Source organism: Numida meleagris, chromosome 22, assembly GCF_002078875.1.
Source record: "Numida meleagris isolate 19003 breed g44 Domestic line chromosome 22, NumMel1.0, whole genome shotgun sequence".
Taxonomy (NCBI): domain Eukaryota; kingdom Metazoa; phylum Chordata; class Aves; order Galliformes; family Numididae; genus Numida; species Numida meleagris.
Genome location: NC_034430.1, coordinates 2,929,018 through 2,948,335, shown reverse-complemented (window position 1 = coordinate 2,948,335; position 19,318 = coordinate 2,929,018). Strand labels below are relative to the sequence as shown.

At 48.1% G+C, this 19,318-nt stretch overlaps 1 long non-coding RNA gene across 30 annotated transcripts in view; it reads left to right on the top strand.

Annotated features, from left to right (window-relative positions):
- Positions 1-19,318, top strand: part of LOC110387434 — a 235,153-nt gene that overhangs the window by 195,328 nt on the left and 20,507 nt on the right. For 24 of the 30 annotated variants that reach the window (XR_002432516.1, XR_002432497.1, XR_002432509.1 and 21 more), the window contains 5 exons: positions 7,898-8,002; positions 9,881-10,056; positions 11,375-11,488; positions 11,861-12,001; positions 12,669-17,258. This is a non-coding gene — a long non-coding RNA (uncharacterized LOC110387434). The remainder of the gene's footprint in view (positions 1-7,897; positions 8,003-9,880; positions 10,057-11,374; positions 11,489-11,860; positions 12,002-12,668; positions 17,259-19,318) is intronic. The other 6 variants (XR_002432495.1, XR_002432493.1, XR_002432498.1 and 3 more) reach the window with 6 other exon arrangements.

Sequence of the window (19,318 nt, the reverse complement as noted above, 5' to 3'; positions counted from 1 at the left end):
GAGAAGTTGTTTTGTTGGCACACTACTCACAGGAGGTATCAATTTAAGCCACTTGCAGGTCAACAGGACTTGGGTTTCTTGGCTGCCCTACCACTGCTAGAGGGCAGCAGCCCAGTGGGACACATAGGTGGGAAGCTGGTCCAAGGAGGGGAGAGCTCCCACATCCTTCTGCCGGCGCCGTGGTGACATCGCGTGTGATGTCTGCAGTGATTTTGTGAGTGCGTGTGACTTGTGCATCACAGAGGGAGTTTTAAATAGCCTTGGGCACAGCGGTTATTTCCTTTGTTGGTCTCAGGAAATCAGGTTGAGGATGGAGCTTGCCTGAACTGGTAGAAAAAAAAAAAAAAAAAGGAAAAATGATTCGCAGACAGATTATGCAAGCTTTCGTTTTCATTGGAAAAATGTCAACATTTTGGCACAGCATCCTGCTTGAAAACAAATCAAATGTCAACCAAAAGCCAAGGATTTTGTTTTCCCAATGAAATATTGAAATTTCCTGCAGGAAACAGGCAGATCTCATGGGAAAAAAAAAAAAAGAGAAAAAAAATAATACAATTGTCGAAAGCTTAACAAATCCCTGCACAGCAGGGAAACCTCACGGCTGCAGCCCCCTTCCCAAGCAGCAGTCCCATGAAGCTGGCAGAGGCACAGCCTAAAGGAGGAGGATGCTTAGGGCCAGATCCAAGGGCACGAGCTTCTGTAGCAGAAAAGCACACCATCCCCAATGGCTGTGCTGCAGGGGGCAAGGGTTTACAGGCAAAAGTGGTAAGAGGTTGTAAGTCGCATGCCTTCAGGCTGACCACTTGTGTCTTTTTTTCCCCTTGGGAATGAAAAGCGTGTTTGTTAAGAGAGCTCTTTCTAATTCCATTGAGACAAAAATTATGTTAAACACCCCGGAAAAATCTGTTTTGCTTTATCTTCAACTGCTTGCTTTTTAGCAGTTCTCTTTAATGGAATTACCGAGATATTTTTGAACAGCACAGAGCCTTATCTTAACCCTTGCTCTCTTTTTGGAAATGATTTAGAGCAGTTCTCCTATCTGGACAGCATTAAAGGCCTCACAATCTCTTTTTCCACCTCTGTTCCCTACTCCCTACCCACAGACTTTAAATTATTAGGGAAAAAAAAAGAAAAAAAAAAGAAAAAAGAAAAAAGAAAAAACACTTTGATTTTGAAAGCAAAAGTTATTGCCCAGAAAAACCGATTGATAAAATATTGTCCCTTTGCAGAGGGGGGCTGGTAAGCTAACAAGCCTTCCATTGGTGCTGGCAAAGAACTGTGCAAGGAAACAAAAGCAGCTCACGGGGCAAGTCTGCTGGAAAACAGCCCGAGCTGCTGAAAATATTTGAAAAATAGTCCGAGCTGCAGATTAACTGTGTTTGTTTTGCGTGCAGCATTGTCTCGCCTGCTTGCCGTGGGGGGTTGAGGCCTTTGCAAAACGCACGGAGCTGTTTGCTTAGCCGTGCTGTTGTTTCTCCGAGTCCTTCCACTGCAATGCCTCCGGTTTGCAACTTTTCATCGAGCAGCTCTGGCTGCCGAGGCCGCTTGCGGAGGCAGTGTTGTCTCATGAATAAAGCACCACAGCCAAGCAGAATTTGAGATACAGATCTCTTCCCTTTCCTGTTCATCTCCCTTATCTGATAGATCGGTTCCATTATTATAGGGGAGTTCGGCGCTGAAATGCGACCCTCTGGTGCTGAAGAGAGCCGCGGAGATTTAGGCAGGCACTGCTCAGCTGCTCTCACCGTGGGGCTGGTGACTGCCTGAAAGCATTTGCCATGCAGGAATCCAAGGAACTTCTCTTTGCTCTGCTCCAACCCTGGCCTGCAGCGTGGTCGGGAACACAGCGACTCCCCGCTCCCTGCATCATCTTATGACAGCTGTTACAAGGACACGGCGATGGGGACACATCTGGGACCTCTGGGAGCCTTTTCCTGCAGCCTGCCCCGAACCCCAGGGTCTCTGGGCATCCCCAGCCCTGGGCACTGCTCACAGTAGAACAGATTTAGCGTGAACCAGTGCTGGGAATGCTCTCAGCTGCTCATGCACTTCTCTTAGGAAGCCCCTTTTGGTGCCATTAGGACAAGACACAGAAGATTTGCTCATGTTGCACCAGAGGAGGGTCAGGTTGGCTATTAGGAAACGTTTCTTCTCAGAAAGAGTGGGGATGCATTGACACAGGCTGCCCAGGGAGTGGTGGAGTCACCGTCCCTGGAGGTGTTCAGTGGTCATGGAGATGTGGCACTGAGGGACACGGTCAGTGGGCACGGTGGGATGGGTTGGGGTTGGACTTGGTGATCCTAGAGGCCTTTTCCAACCTCAGTGATTCTGTGACTCTATGATTTATCCTCCCCATTTGCTCCCTTTCCACATAGCTCCTTGCAGAGACATTTCTGTACATTTTTGTACAGCACTTACCACAGAGGCGAAGAGTGGTCAGTGATGGAGGAATCACCACAATATATTTAATAAATATTAATGCAAGGAGGGCGGCAGTTGAAGTGAGGTTTCACCTTGAGAGCTGACCCGGGCAGCACTGATGTGGTTGGGCCAGGGATGCTCACACACAAAATGAGCCTGGAAGGAATCAGGAAAGCTAAATACCAGATGTCAGTAGATTCTGGATGGAGTCATTAGGAAAAGCAGTGATGTGGAGAGAACTTGGGGGAATTAATGAAAGCGTTCAGCCCTAACTGCAAGAGGAGAGGAAGAGGAAGGAATGGCAGGAGATCTGCAGAGAAATGAGGAGTCGATGAGGTGGAGACACACAGAGGCTGCTGTGGGGTTTGTGCTAGAAGGGCAAAGACGTGAGGATGGAGCAGACCCTGACCCAGACCTGGTGCAAGGCAGGGGGCTATGGCAATGCACAGAGCTGAGTGTAGGGAAGAGCAGCACAGGGGCACGAGGGGACCTGCTGCACTCAGTTATCCCATCTGCTTCAGCTCGAGATGCCTGAGCAGACTGTGACTTACAGGGATGTTTGAAAGAATGCACCTCCACACGCACACAAATCCAGCCAGAAAAGTTTGAAGCTTTTCCCCAGAGCAACCCCAGCAATTTGAATGATGAGAGAAAGACAAAGGGCATAAATCCAGGTGGAAAAAAATCACTGCAGAAGGCACTGCACGCCTCTTCTTTCCACCCGAACGTCACAAATCTGGTTTTCTCCTTCTCCCATTGAGCAGTTTTATAGCCCAAGCTGGGGGCAGATGGATTTGCATTTGAACTCCTCCTCCCCCCTCAACGCAGCACTTCCCACCTGTGCTGGTTTGAATCAGGAGATGCAGAATTGCCAAAGGAAAATAAAATGTCGTCTCTTTTTTTATTTAATATTTAACTGCTGCTTAGACTCCTCCAAGTAAAGGCCCTGATATTACTGCTTGGATTGAATTATGATGGCTCCTCCTGAAAGTTACATATTGCCAGCGCTCCATTATCCATTAATCGCAGCTTTTCCTACCAACACGTACTTCTCAGCTGGTGCCTTGCCTGTGTAATGCCGCAGATGGGGAGGAATGGGAAAACCTTGCTCTTCATTGTTCAGGGATTTCAGACACAGCTTTTAAAATGTCAGCGGCGGTCCCTGAGAGATGGCATCCTTTTCCCCACGGGTTCTGGAGTGCCAACAGATGTGAAGGGCCCCCAGCTCCGCTCGGTGCCACGTGAACTGTCGAGAAAGCAAACAACAGCAGGAGATGCACGGAGAGGTGGGAGGACACCCACCGCCGGGGCTTGGTGCAGAACCCAGCACCAAAACGATGCACAGCGCTGAAGCTGCCATCGGGTGGGGAGGTTTCACAGGAAGGAAGCACGTGCGGGATGTTCCCTGGGCCGCTTCCTTCTGCTGCATCCTGAACTGTTGCTCACAGGAGACATCCCACCCGTGGCATCAGCAGGTTGAGACACAGTGGTATCTCTGCGAGAAGGACTCTGCAGTACACAAGGTGGTGCAGCAAAGAAGGAAAAACTGAGCACTTCAGCTCAGCCCTGCTGCTCCAAGGCCCTGCGCTGCTCTGCACCATCCCCTGCCCTCCTGCAGGCTCCATAGCCCCCCAGGGGGCTTCGCTGTGCCCCCAGAAAACAGAACGTCCCCTCAGCCCCCAGACGTCCCTCAGACACCACAGCTGTTCCTGCAGTCACAGAGCATGTTTATTGCAGGGCAGGCAGGGAGCTGGCACGCAGTGGCAGCCCTGTGCTCCCCTCGCTTGTCCTTCAGTTTAATGGGATACAGGCATAAATCATAGATCTGATACTGCACACGGGCTCGGCTATATTTTTTTTATAAAGAACATTTGCTCTGATTTATAGAGCACTGGGTTTTGAATTAGTCTAGCTTGAAAACTGAATCAAATCTTTCCATCAAGTCCGTTTTTTTGCATTATGAATGGCTTAGCTGTTTAGTAATGGAATGCCAATCAGCCATTGCTTCTCTCCATAGGCAATGCCGAGAAGATCATTTCAGAACATAGGCTCCGTGATTAACTGAAATGAACTGTAAAATTGTATTTTGTTTAAAGCTTTTCCTTTTGCTGAGAGATTCCTGAGTGGAGCATGCTGGCATAAAAGGGGGTTAAAGGAGGAGGGGGCACATGGCTGAGCTGCCACGGTGTCCGTGCCAGCGATGTCTCATACGTGAAGCAAAGCTGGCTGATGCTACAGCATCCCCACTGGTGCTGTAGGGATGGCTGAATGGTTGGGACCAGGTCTGAGATGCAGCCTGAAGTTTGCACAGAAGGGCAGCGAGGTTTTACTTTCAGAGCAGGTGTGTGCCCTGCTTGGGTACAAGGGCAGAGGCACGGCACTGCTGGAGCCATTCCTCCACTGCAGAGTGCTCCTACACATCCCCACGCTCCCCAGTCGGGGGTTGCTGTTCATTTCCCTCCCTACCAAAAGCATGAGCTTTAATTCCAGCTCCAGCCACACTTCGCCAACCCTTGGTTCTGAGGAACCTTTCTCCACCTTTCTCCCTTGACACCAAGGTGACAGCTCTCCACCTCCCACTCCTCTTTCTGCTCTGTCCCATGCATGGGAGCATCAATAACCTGTTTTTCAATCAAACAGCCGAAGGTTCTCCAAATCCTTCGCATTCAACTGGAGTGAATTATTCAGTGAATTATTTTGCTGTATTTAATGAGTTCCGGTTTGATTTGACTAAATATAACTTTACAAACACGTTCTGTCTGCTCCCATCCATCTCAGCTGCTGCTTTGAGATATTCCTTTAAAGTCATCTTCAGTGGCTTTAGGTTAGGTCTCATTAATACAGTAATGATTTTAGTAAAGAGCTCACACGCTAAACCCACTCTGCGGAATACATTAGCAAAATCACTTTAAATGGGTTGAAATAAATAAATTTCCAGAGCTTTCATGATGCAGCTCCGGAACATCTGAGCAGATGGACACTCCAACGGCCAAAGGAAAGCTGTGCCTGTAACAAAGTGATGTGATTCCAGGGAGACTCACATCAGAGCAGACTCAGGGCACCCTGGTGTGCTGCAGAGGGAGAAGGGGCTCCTCTCTCATCTCAGCTGTTCTCATGTAAATTGGGGCGTTTTGTTCAGTGAGCTCTGTTCCTCCAACAAATTTGCTTAATGCATCCAAAAGTTACAGAAGTGCAGTTACTTCCAAGCACAGGGAAAGGAACCGAACGTCTGCAGAAAGTCTTAACCATATACAGGTGCCAGCTGCATGTAGGATGGCACTGGGATGGCCATGGCTGTAGCCCATGGGCACAGCGGTCATGGGTGACATTCCCAGCCTCAGTTTCCCTCCTGGCAGAGTGGAGATGGTGATGGTAACCCCATGTAAAAAAAAAAAAAAAAGAAGGAAAAACCACTCATTTTGAGAGTGACAGATGGAGAGCTGCGTAAGAGCAAGGTGCTCTCAAGTATTAATTCACCAGTGGCCAGTTTTGTGCCTGGGAAGAATACGTGTTTGATTATGCTGGTAGCAGTAGATTGCATTTCCTGAGCGTGACCCTGGAAGGAGCCGGAGCTGGGGTCTTTCTCAGTGGGAACATCCATGAGCTGTGATGTATCACTTCATGCTGGAAACATTTATAGCATGCTCCTCACAGTGGGCATCTGCAAAGCAGCTTCTTAAGCTTTTATCACAGCAGGATAATATCGACAACCAATGAACTTTCCCTTTCCGTAGCAGTTAGAGAGGGATAGGTATTAAAATCCTCCACCCGTTTGGCTCCCCGTCGGTTTTCAGCCATGCTGAGCAGCTGGCTCACCGTGGAGCTGCACCTCACCAGGGAATGCTTTTGGAAAGGGATGGCCTCGGCCAGGGCTGCAGCTCGCCAGCCCCACGTGAGGCACTGGGCTTGGGGGTGAGATATCCACGGACAGCCCCAAAGGTGGAAATCACTGTGGGTGGAGGAGGACATCCAAGGACCCTCCCACCCAAGGACCCTCCTGTGGGGTGGCTGCCGGGTGGGAATACCACACTGTATGGCTGTGCTGATGTACCCACCCATGGGAGGAGCATAGGGCTATAAGGAGTCCTTATCCCCAGGGATGGACAAGCTTGGCACTGGGACACAAAGAGAAAGAGGCTAAAAATGTAGAACGAAACAAACGCAGCCAAGCAAACTGCATCCCTGCTCTCCAGTTTGGATATTGGGAAGGGTTTCTTCTCAGAAGAAGTGGTCGTAGTCATAGTCATAGAATCATTAAGGTTGGAAAAGACTTCTAGGTAATGCACTGAAACTGGGAAGTGGTGGAGTCACCATCCCTGGAGGTGTTCCAGAACCGTGGAGATGTGGTACTGAGGGACATGGTCAGTGGGCATGGTGGGATGGGTTGGGGTTGGACTGGGTGATCCTAGAGGTCGTTTCCAGTCTCAGCGATCTGATGATTCTGGGATTCTCTTCCATCTGCCTCTCCCTCTGCCTCCTCTCTGCTCACGACTTCAGCCAAAAGTCATTAAATCAATAAGCAGATTTCCTGGTATCTAACCAGTCAGGGTCAGGATCTTTAAATACAGCAGAGGGACTGTGCTCTTGCATTTAAGCACAGCACCCAGCACATGGCTATATTTGTTCTCATGATCGTTACTATTGAAATATCATTCACGATCCCTTTATCGATTTTGGCACATGGAGCTGGGATGCAACGCTGTGTTCAAACATCAACTCTGCTGCAGCCTCAGTGCTGGTGGGCACGGAGCAACACCACTCCTGTATGGAAGGCTCGGGGTGCTGTCAGCATGGCTCCGGGACTCACCACGTGCTGCAAATGGGGAGTTGTCATCAATTTTGGCCAAGGCTTCATTGCATCCCTCTGGGAGGGGAGCTGGGAGATGGGAGGACCAAGAGCAGGAGAGAAGACCTGGCTGTGACCACATGTTGGCACTGCACTCTGCTCCTGAACACCTCATTTTTGCATCCTTCTCCCTAAAAGAAATTGTAAACCTATGGCTGAACAGATCCTGCATCACTGCTCCGAAGAGGAAATGAGGTTTCCCACCTTCTAGAAGCTGGTCCACCAGCTGCTCTTCTCATAGATACCCATAGGATGAGCACGTGCATTTGGGGTGCCACCTGGGGGACACTGCTCCTCACCAGGCACTGCTCCCAGGGCTGTCACCTTGGAGTGGCCACAGACATCCTGAGGACAGGGCAGGCCTTGCAGTGCGTGAGGGCTGCAGGCTGCATGCATAGGCTCCAGCTGTCTGCTTTGATTCATGTTGCAATTTCAGCCGCTCTGAAACACGGTGTTATTTGTAGAGAGAAAAAGCCAGCACTGACTTTTTCAGTGTCTTTCTGCTGAATGATCCTGTGCTCGGGCCTTAGGAGAAGGGAGGAAAGGGGAAGTTAGCAGCTCGCAAAGCAAGATAAGAAGAAAATAATAAAAAAAAAAATAATTTTACTTTTTGTTTTTCCTCCTCTGCAGTGGGATCAGAGCACACAGGGTTGGTGCCCATGGCACTGCTGGACTCAGAGCTCAAGAACCACCATGTCCTCTCTCCTTTTCGTCCTCCACACGCTCCTTTTTGGGGTAAATATAACATCTCCCTCTCTCCACACTATCTTAAATCCTTTCTCTGTCTCTGCACTTAGGATTCCAGCTATTTATCTGCTTTTACAGACTAGATTAGATCAAGATTTAGGTGTAAGGGTGGATGGAGATGGATCGCAGGGAAGCTCTCCAGCCATCCATCTGTTCTTCCACCTATCTGTCTCTCTTCTTAAGCCCTGATACATTTCCCATCATTGGGAGTGAGCTCTCCTCCTAGATGAAGACTGAGGATAGATAGATGGATGGCTAAGTAGATCTTTATTTAATCCATCCATCTATCTATCCTCCCAGAATGACCGAGCAGCCCATCTCCTATCCTAATTTTTTCTCTGCCTGTCTATGCTCGGAAGCTCTGATCAACCCTGCTCCCAGTTAAGGATTTACTACAGCTTCTCTCATCAGAGTGCAAATGTGTTTGACCCTTTTCATTACCCATAAAATTACTTGTGTTGCTCCTTGTTTTTCCTGTAGAGAGAAGCAGAGCCTGAAAGCTAGCAAATACTCAGGCACTCTCCCCAGTTAAACACCAGGTTAATCATCACTGGTGAGCTGAGAGCATTGTGCCTGCAGCCAGGATGCACGAGGGACTCCAGCCCAAAAGATGAGAGCTCCTCAAAGTAAAAACCCATATCTCCTCCAGCACCATTGGATCGCATCCATTTGGATGGCACCAGCCTGCACACATTGCTGGTTACACGCAGCTCTCCACTGGGCCATTTTTCCATGAAAGGTTTGGTTCTGCAGCACCTTGGTGTGGCTGTGATTGAAGACCCTGCTCCCAGCTCTCTATCACTGTACCAGGTCGTTTCTGGTGGCACACAATGCATTGCTGCAAGCATTCCCCATTGCTCGGCGGTGCTCCCCTCCCTGCTACATCCTTCCTCTCCTGAAGAGAAGCCAGCTCACCTAGTGGTCATTGCTGCTGCCCTGGAAAGGGCTCTAGCAATACTAAATCACACCTTATAACCAAGAAAACTAAAGGAGGAGGAGGAGAAAATATGAAAATATTGACCTAGAGGCCAGGAAGTTCCTCAGCACAAGGAAGAAGAGATATTTTACCAAAAATCTATTTGGTAAAAGTGAAATTTTGCACTGAGGAGGCTGAATTCCAGCCCCTCTCTTCTGCCTGCCCCTGGGATGCTTTCATCTTTGTCTGTGTTCCAGCCTTGATATCTGCAAAATAGGAGACATTTCTGGTTTAAAACGATTCCGCATTTCACAATGTTGAGCTGATCATCGTGAAATTAATTATTGCAAACATAAAGTTAACACGGCAGAAAGGGAAACGAAACCTCCCCAGGATTGCCAGGAAAATTCTTTGCAGAGATCAAAAGCAATTTCCCCTCCAGCTCTCCTATTGCAGCGGTGTCTGGGAGCCCCTCTTCCCACCCTGGCTTGGCTGGGGAAGGAGCACTGTTGAACTCAGAACATTTTGGCAGGGCAGGAAAATGGTTCGTCCTCGGTTGGAAGCTCATTTCCTGCAGCTGGAGGGGGGCATGGCAAGGCTGGGAGCTGGGCCCTATGGAAACACGAGGGCTGGAGCATCAGCGCCTTCCCATGTGCACATCTACCATGCACATCTATCGGCTGCAGCAGATGCTGGGAGCTGCTGGCAAAGCACAGCCCGTGTTGGGGGCACAGCAGAGCAGGGAGAGGGGGATGCTTTGCTGTAGGGCTCTCATCCCAGGCAGCTTGTCCTTCATCTCCTGAGCTACAAATTCATTTGGACACATGTTCCGAATTTAGAAACAAGCACATTCGGTGGAATTCATATTTTATGAGGCCCCTTTTAGGGGCATATTGTAAAAGATATGACTAATTCTGATTCTCCCTTTCTTTACACTCTCTTAAAACTAGTTAACAAGAGTCAGGAAATGTAAAAGACCTGCTTGGGCTGCACCATGAATCAAGAGGCTCGGAGGTCTGTGAGCATCCCAGGATTTGCTACGTGCCAGTGAGACGCTGAGGATTAGAAAGTGGCTTTTCCACTCACAGCAGTCCAGGGAAGCTTTGCCGTTATCACCCTGAACCAGGTTTGGAGAGGAATCCAGTTAAATATTGCAGGCCTGGGGATGCAGGAGCAAGCTCCATCCCTTCCCTGAGGTTCTGGCAATAGGTTTTACATCTTCTGCATTATTTTTTTTTAATCTTACAAATGGCACGCACAGAGCTCTGTCAAGAAAGGTGAAGCTGTAAAGCCCAGTGCTCAGACCTCTGACAGCTCAAATCTGCCATTTTAATGTTCGTAGATATAGAGATATATGCTCTTATATGTACTCCAGCTGTCCACCCAGTGCAGACAAAATGTCAGGGCTTTACCTTTCCAGGAGTGACTCACAGTGTTTTCAACAGTCCACGCAGATGAGCCGTGGAGATGCAGCTCTGCACAGCACAGGAATGCTGTGGGCACGGGGAGCAGCGAGCTTCCCCCAGAGGTTGCTCCCTGGAAAAGGAGGGTCCTCAAAACCATGGCTTCCCTTTTAAAATGAAGGCAACGCTTGTGTCCTTGCCTGTTGTATTGTATAGACAATATTGTATGAGTTTGGGGGTGCTTTGGAGCAGCCCCAGCCCTGTGCCACATTAAGACAGGTGCACAGGGCAGGAGCTCCAGGATGGCTCCAGTATAGCAACCTCCAGCACATCTCGATCCCAATTGGAGATGTCCCCTGGGAGCCAAGCCACTGTCCTCACCCCCAGCTGAAGCTCAGGGCTTGGAAATTCAAGGCTGCGAAGCTTCTTTCCACCCTCTGTAACCTATAAATCATCCCCTAGCCATTTGTTTTGGGGTAATATATAGTTCCTGCCATAACCACCGTGAGATAAAGCATTGTAAGTGTTACAACATGTGGCTAATCCCTTTAATAGATCTCTTGCTATTAATTTAAGTACTTGCTTTGGCTTTGCTTGGCCCTGTCATTATTCCTGTGGATTATGTCTTCAAGGTGGCCTATCTGCCTTATCCAAATACTTTTCATATTTCAAACTCCAGAGCTCACTTAGCATTCAGCACAAAGCAGCCCAACACCTTGCGGAGCCGCTGAACTAGTGAAGCATAAATCTGTTGCCTGTCTCACGGCAAAACAAATGGCTGCAAGTTAAAAGGAAGAAGGATCCACGCTGTATCATTTAGCAGTGATGATCTTAAATGCAGCTTCAGACAGATACAATTTGCTCCTTCCTTGAGCAGTGGGAAGGTGCATTTCCTCAGCAGTCGTGTAGGCCGGTTGGGAAAGAGTAGCATCGACCTGAGAGTCGCCAGAACATATCTGGTCCCTTTTGCTCCCTTATAATTAACCTGCTTGGGCATATGGAAGGTCAAATGGCAACATTTCTTTTCTGTTCTAATCACAGATGGATTTTGAAGAGTCAATGGAGAGCAATTGAGGTGCTGCCGCATCCTTGCCAGAAGTTAACGGGCCCTGACGCTGCTCAACTCAGTGCTGAGAGGCATCAGGAGCTTCAGCTGTGAGTTTGCCTGCAGCCCCGTGGGTCCCCAGCTGCTGACAGCCCCATTTCAGCCCAGGATTTCCCATCCATGCTGAGCATATTGCTGGCAAGAGCTGCATTGCTCAATGACCATGCTTTCCGTGCAAGGATGAATTCATAGCTACAAAGTTCATAGCATAGGATGGTTTGAGTTGGAAGGGGCCTCTGAATATCACTTAGTTCCCTTGCTGTTTGCACAGACACCTCCCATAGACCAGGTTCCCAAAGCCCCATCCAACCCAGCCTTGAGCACCTCCAGGAATGGGGCACCCACGCTTCCCTGGGCAGCAATGCCAGGGCCTCACTGCCCCACAGTACAACATTTCTTCCTTGTATGTGCCACCCAACCAGGTGCATCCAGAGATACCAGGACAGGCAAGGAAATTAAGCCCTAGACTCCTTTTGGAGCCCCAAGCCCGTCACTTGATGTTCTAATTGAGATGCCAAAGCCAAGCTAAGATGCTGAACCTCTTTGGCTTGTGTTCATTTCTGGTGAGTAACAACTATTAGTATTCAGGCCAGAGACCTCACAGCATCATACAGTTCAATATTTTCTGCCCCTGTAACAAAGACAATGCATTTTGTATGCAGAATGCAGGAGAGCAACCTTTTGTTACGTGAGTTTCTTAAATTTTTATCTCAAAAATCAATGAAGGAATTGGAATTCCACGTCTCATTTTATAGTCAGGAGAAGAAGAAGGAGAGCATGAGGGAAAATGATAAAAGAGGGGAAAAGAGGGAAGAAGCACCCAAGCTCATCCATATATGCTCATGAACTCTTTAACAATTACTGCGTATTTTACGCTTTGGTTTTAAAGCTTTGAATGAGGGTTGGGTTTTTTTGTCATTCTTTTTTCTCCCCCTGCAGAATCTATAGAATTTCTTGTCTATTGTAGCTGATCTTCTTGGTGAAAGAAATTATTCTCCATCCAATTAATCTAATTAGAATGTAATCAAGTTGTAGAGATCTGTGCAGCAGTGTAAGTGATTAGGAAAAATTACCTTTCTGCAAAGAGTTTAAATTTAATTTCAGTTCCATAATCTCAAATAAAGGGAAGTGTAATTTGCAGCGCGCTACTTTGTGCCGTGCCCGCCTGTTTCCTGGGTAGGAGAGCGAATTTCAGCTGTATTCACAACAAACCTCCCTCGTGCTCCACAGCTCAATCCACATAAAACAGCAGTTTCCATTCTCCAGAAGGAAATGGGAAGATGTTCTGCTCGGGATCCCATCAGAGCGTGGCCCAGAGGAGCTGGTGCTGCTGCCAACCCTCAGCGGTGCCACAGCAGCCAGGTGAGAATACACTCCTGAGCAGGGAAGGGGCTGCTGGAGTGGTTTTGCTTTCTACATTGTCTCTCTCAGAGTAAAAATTCAAGACTTCCAATCTATCTGTGCCATGGCATATTTTCTTGTTTCTTGCTTTCTGCCCCATAAGGAGGTTTCCAGGTTCAGGAAGTAGTAACAAATTAGATTTGTATTTTGGGGGGGATTTGCTGAATTATTTCTTTGGCTTTCAGTCTTCCCGTTTCCACTCAGCTGAGACATTGCACTGCAGACACTTCTTCCTTCTCACTGGGAAAGGTTTTTAGGTTTTTGGATGGGAGGTGCCTGTACCCCACTCTCAGCTCATCAATGCATCGGGGAAAGCCAGGGCAGAAGCTGTTGTATTTGCTGCATGAGATCTCATTGAGGCCGGGGAGCAGAAGAGCTGCCCTAACATCACACAGTTGTAAGCCATTACTGGCAGCTGAATCACAGAAGTCATTTACCCTTCAGAGACCTCACCCACCCAGAACCTTGCAGCAGATCCTTCTGCTCCATCCCACTGCCTGGATACATCCCGTGTAGGAAACCGTCCTCCCAGAACTGAACTGTCTGTCGTTCAGTCCCCAAAATCACAGCTTCTTTGGCAAGATGTCTGCTGAACTGCTGAGCTTCATCCTGGAAACTTCATGCCCATATTCACCAGCCCAAACCAAGCAACAGAAAGGGAGTACAGATGGACGGACTCTTACTTGCATATGTCCCTGGCCTGTCCCATGAGAAGTTCTTGTCTCAAGTTGGGAAGTGCAGATGGGATGAAGTCCCATTTACATTGGCCTGCCAGGGAAAAACAGAGAAAGAAAAATAAGACAGTTGACTTTGCTGTTCTAATTCTCAAATTCATGAGTTCCAGAGTATTCTGAATATATTAAACTAAAATAAGCACTTCCCACTTTTTTTCTTTTTTCCTCCAATGTTTTGCAGCACTTTGAGGCTGCAAACTTTTATTTGGCAGAGCTGGGAGAAGTGGTGCTGCTGCTCAGTTCCACTCCCTTCACGTGGCACTGATCCCCCAAGCCCTGCCTGTAGCAGCAGCAATGACAACCAGGACATTGTCCCCTTGGGACACGCACTGAGCCAGACCCGGCTGCTTGCCTTAGCCCTTGAAAGGAAGGGGTGAAGGAAAATGGGAAAAGGAGAAGGTGGGAAGGAGAACGAGGGAGAAAAAAATGAATTGCTTAAAACTTCTATTACTCTTCATTACCTTCTGCTTTATGTAAGTTCCAAGGTTCATTTACCAGCTGTAAGTGGCCTGGTGCCTTTGTGTGTAGGAGTTGTCATGCCCATTGCTCCCATTAATGTACTGCGTGAAGCTAAAGGTAGCTCGGCTGGAGCTGCAAAGCCAAATCAATGTAACTAATGTACCTCGTGCTGCAAATCCCTAATTGTCCGCCGTTGGACTGGATGGATGGGCTTGGAATATCTGAATCTTTGCTATGAGGGACGGGGGGGAGATGGCTGCTGCTGGGAGCTGCTCTGGGGCCTCTGGGGGGGGCATGGGGTGTTCCTGAGACCAGGAGAGGGGATGGGAGTGTGTCCTTAGGGCTGACCCACTGTGAGTTCCTCTGCATCCAGGAGATGGAAGCGATGCTCTCCTGAGTTTTTCTCACAACTCCCCTTGGGGAGACTTGTTTTTTGAAGATAATCTTCAGGATTCCTTTCAAATCTGCTGGTTTGCTACAGCCAGGACAGCCAACTCCCAGTTCCGGGTAAAAACAGCAGTACAGCAAGAAAAACATTGTCTGAACACAGAGGAGTATTCGTCTGTTACCTGAGGGAATATCAGTGATTACAGATTTTTCCTAGCACATATTTGTAGGCTTGCTCATGCGCTGAGTTCCATTCCAGCAAGAGGTAACCTATGGGGCTCTTTCTTTGGGATTCTCACAAATAATAATAATAATAATAATAATAGTGTGGCTTATTATTCTGATGTGAAATGAAGGTGAGAGCTGTTGGAAGCCCGGACTGCACTTCTCTGGGTTTGTCATTCTGCCAGGGGTTGGACTCTTATGGAAAATCCAACACTACAGCAGCAGATGGGGTCTAATTCACAGTACCTCCATTGAAGCTGGACATCTATAGCTATGCTACATGTCATAAAAATAAGGTATTTCCGAATCTACCTGTTGGTCTCTAATGGACCTGGATAAGCCCTGTGCACGAGGTGTTGCTTGTTACGGAGGACACAACAAAGCCTGGCTCCTGCCCTGAAGGCCTTGAAACCTGAATGCATCAGAAGATCAGAGAGGGAAGGAGATACAAGGACAGAGGTTTATCCTGGGTCACCCAACACATCAATGGCAAGGGATTTCCCAACCCCTCCACCAAAGTCCTCACAGCACAAAAATGTTTTGTTGTAATGCAAAATAAAAATAAAAAAAATCCTCTTTTCTATATTTAGCTGCAGAATTACTCCTGAAACGTGTCAGTTCTCACAGGGAACAAAATAATGTTATTAGACCGAAGGCCAGGAGAGGCAGAGATGATTTGGCATTTCATTCAAAATTGCACCCAGGACTGTTAACAATGGGGAACCTATCTGGATGCAGTGCGAGCACAAACTCTTCAGATTTACACATTTCAGTCAGAGCAGCCTGCAACCCTTCTGCAAACTCGGAGGAGAATTTCATACTTTTCCCCCCTCTCTTTAAACTGAGACAGATCTCCACGAAAATTCATTACGCGGTTTAAGTGATGGGATTTATCATTCCATTCAGCTTCTCCAGCTCGGAGCTCTCCTCGCTGTCACACCAGCGAGGCAATTCTAATTTGTTTCTTTCATATTTCCCTCATGAAGTTCGTCTCTGAGTGATGGGAAGAAAATAGAGACGAGAGCCAGGAATGGCTTGGGGCAATGCGCTGCGCCAGCGGCCGATTTTCTGCCTCCTGCTTCGCTGTCCTGGCTGTGGAGTATTCATGGAAGGGGAGACACAGGAGGAGGAAGATTGGAGGAGAGAGACGGGCGCTGCCAGCAGCTGACTCAAGACTAAAATACAAAAATCCCCCCCAAAAAGGCACAAAAAAGCCACCGGAGCTTGAATGGGCCCAGGGCACCTGCATGGCCAGGCCATTGGGTTCTAACAGCAACATGAAACTGTTGGCTGAGCATCTTAGTATTCATTTAGACAGGTCCCTAAATCTGGCACCCATTTTAAATGCATACATCATTTATTAGAGCTGACCTTCATCTAGTGTTAATAATAAATTGATGATGCTTCCTGTTAAGCCTCATATAAACACATCTTTAGCTAATAAACACTCCAGCCGTATACCCAGAGAGTTTGTTTCTGTCTGCCTAGAGTTATTACCCCATAAACAAGAAGCAGCTCCACATGATCATCTAATTGATGTATTTTCCTTGATTCCCAATAAGCTATAAAAAGGTATGTTTGTTGTGGGGAAACTACAGCTTTTATCACCTTCTGCCTCGTTCTAAGGGAGGATGAAGGGAAGAAATCCACTTTATGTTTACTAAAATATTTAGAACAAGCAGTGAAAGATGGAAAACGTTTTAGAATATCTATAAGTTGTATTAATACGATAGTCTGTCCCTGGGAATCAAATGCAGCTGTTGGTAGATAGGTATTAAAAAGGGAAGAGAGAGATCTCACCTTAAACAGACACGTATCTTATTTGATTGCAACACCATCCCCATGCAATTTCAATGTTCTTTCTCCGCTAACACCAAATTAATTCATTTTGATTATTGTTATTATGGCAAATGGCAAAAGGAATTAAAAGTGATGAATCAGGCGCTTCCTGCGAAGAGCGAGCTGGGTTTCCCACCTCCTACTGAGACACAACGATACCTGCACACGGCTGCAAGTCCATAAAAATGATGGAGGAAAGTGGGAAGGAAATCATTTGGCAGATGAGAAAGATTCCTTGCAAGGTAGGACTCTGCCAGACGTCGTACAAGACCCAAGATTGTCGCTGTGATCTACAAACAATTAGAAGTGTTCTTCCCTCGTTGAATCACATTTTTGGCTCAAGAAGGGGTGGTGTGGCTGTAGTGAGCCACAAAGACCTATCTGTAAGCCCAATACATTTTGGAGGGCTAACACTCAGTCCTGCCTGGACAGAGAGGCAGGAGGACCAGGTCAGTGGGTGAGAGTCACCAAGCTGTAAAAACCAACAAAAACTGTTAGGAGCCAAAGCCATCCTGGAGCACATAATGATTATTTGTTTGTTTGCAGGCACCAAGAGACAGCGTGGCACTATGAGCATATCCCAGCCCTCAGCCATGCTGAGCATGCATGGAAATAGCAGTGCTGCATCTCCTGCTAACCCAGCGGGACAACAAGGGCTGCTTCACGGGGAGGTGACACAGAGGTGGCTGCAGATGAGGCAGCTCGAGGAGAGAAGCCACCTGCCGAGGCCACCAGCTGTTCCTGTCCCAGATCTGAGCCAAACTGTGGGTCCCAGGTACAGGGATGTTGTGGACGGGAGGATTGTGGGATTGGAGAAGGGGGCAGAGGATGTGCATTCCTCATGCCATGCGTAGTGTTCCTTAGAGGTGGGATTTGGGAGGTATTAATAATTGTGATGTGTTATAATACAGCAGCAGAAGTGCTAGCAAGAATTAGAGGAGCAGTTTGGGTGCAAGGCAGGGATGGGCACCTCTCCCTGTTGGCAGCCTCCACCCTGCCTCAGCATCACCTAGGGTGCAGCAGGAGAGGTTTCTTCACCGTTCCCCCCCACTTCAGGGCTCTGCCATCCTTCACTGGAGTGACTCAAAGCCTCTCTCTCCCTTTCCCACTTCTAAGGGATGCAGCTATTTCTGTATTACAGAGAAGTTTTAGGAGAAGAATCCATTAGGGGCTCATTTGCAGCCATGCCCTTAGGCAGACGCAAACCTCGCTTCACTGAGATGATAGACTAATCCATCAACCTACTTCACCGCTGGCCTGTTCTGTCTGGAAACGACATTACTGCGCACAAACACCTCACAACAGCCTGCTCCTGTCTGCTCACTGTGCAGCCTGAAGATGCTCGAGCACTCTCGGGCCCCAGCGAAAAGCTGCACAGCTCCGTGCCCACGTGCCCCATTGCTGTGCTAAAAGGAGAGAGGTTTCTCCATGCGTTGATCTGCAAACCTGAATATTTGGGGGATGGAGTTTGAGCGTTGCTGGGACAAGGGAAAAAACCCAGCTGTGCCTAACCCTGGGCCTGGGACTTGTCTTCCTGTGAGGAACCAGCAACAAAGTCAGATCCAGGCTGAATTTCCTTCCAGCTCCCATTTTGATCGATCTCTAATCTCGTAGCGGAGACCATTTGTGATAAGGGATGAGAAGAGCTTCCTGGATCAGATCACGAGTGCCTCCTGCACAGCACCAGGGCACGCACACGGCCATAAACCCTTCCTGATCCTGACAGCCTGCAGCTCGGGGCCTTCCAGAGCCAGATGCACCTGGACAGCAGTCGTATTTAACAGCCCTTGATGGCTCTTTTCTGTACATATTTGTCTAATGACTTTTTGAACCCTTTTCTGCCTTTGGTCTCCACAACGCACCCCGGAGTGAGCTGCATGATTGAATTAGGCATTGAAAGCTCTTCCTCCATGAGGGGGGAGAGAGCGTTATCTTGAATTTCATCCGCTTTTGGCATCGGTCTGAACTCAAATCTTCCTTGAATCTCTGCAGGGAAGTGCAAGTCATTCCTGGCCAAAGACCCATGGCTGGCAGGGGTAGGGTGAGATCAGATCCATGAAGGAGCTATTGGGTCCCCATGGGTCCCTGGAGACTCCCTAGTTCTGGCTAACTGGGTTCCTTCAGGAGCATCCCTGCACTTTAGGACAGTAAGCTTTCCCAGCATCACCAAGTTCCCTCTCAGTCTCTTTCCACCCACTGACCCAATGGGACAGAAGAATTTCTGTTCTTCCAGGGACAGAGAAACTAAAGCAGTGAATTTCAATTTTTCAAAGTCATGCATCAAAAGAGAATCTTCTACATCCCTAATTAGAGATTAAAAGAGAGCCAGCCCTTTGTGGAGACCACTGCACTCGGTCCATTTTCAGCTGGAGCTGGGACAGCTCTGACACCTCAGCCTGGTTAAACTGGCCCAAGTTTGACAGCATCAGTCTGGCTTCCCAAAGTTCCATCAAGGCTTGTGTCAAAGCAAAAAAGAAATCACAGGTTTCTTAAACAGAGCTCATCACTATTTGGGCATTAACAGAGTTTTAGTGCGGAATGGTGATGGTGTGGTTTCTCAGTGCTCTCTCCACGTACCCTCGGTCATGACCAGGTTCCTTCAGGTGGTTTCTGAAGTAGATGTCAGGAAGGGAAAGACAGGGAGAAAAACAAGAAGAAAGTTCCTATCAGCCCCAGTGCTCAGCACACACCTCTGTTCTCCTGATGTTAAACACTGCTGACACAAGCCCTGCTCTGCACAAATCTGTAGCTTCCTTTAAATTAGCAATTCCACAGGCACAGTAGGAGCTTGCATGAGAATTGTCCATAAAGAGAAGAGAGTCACAATATCAGCCT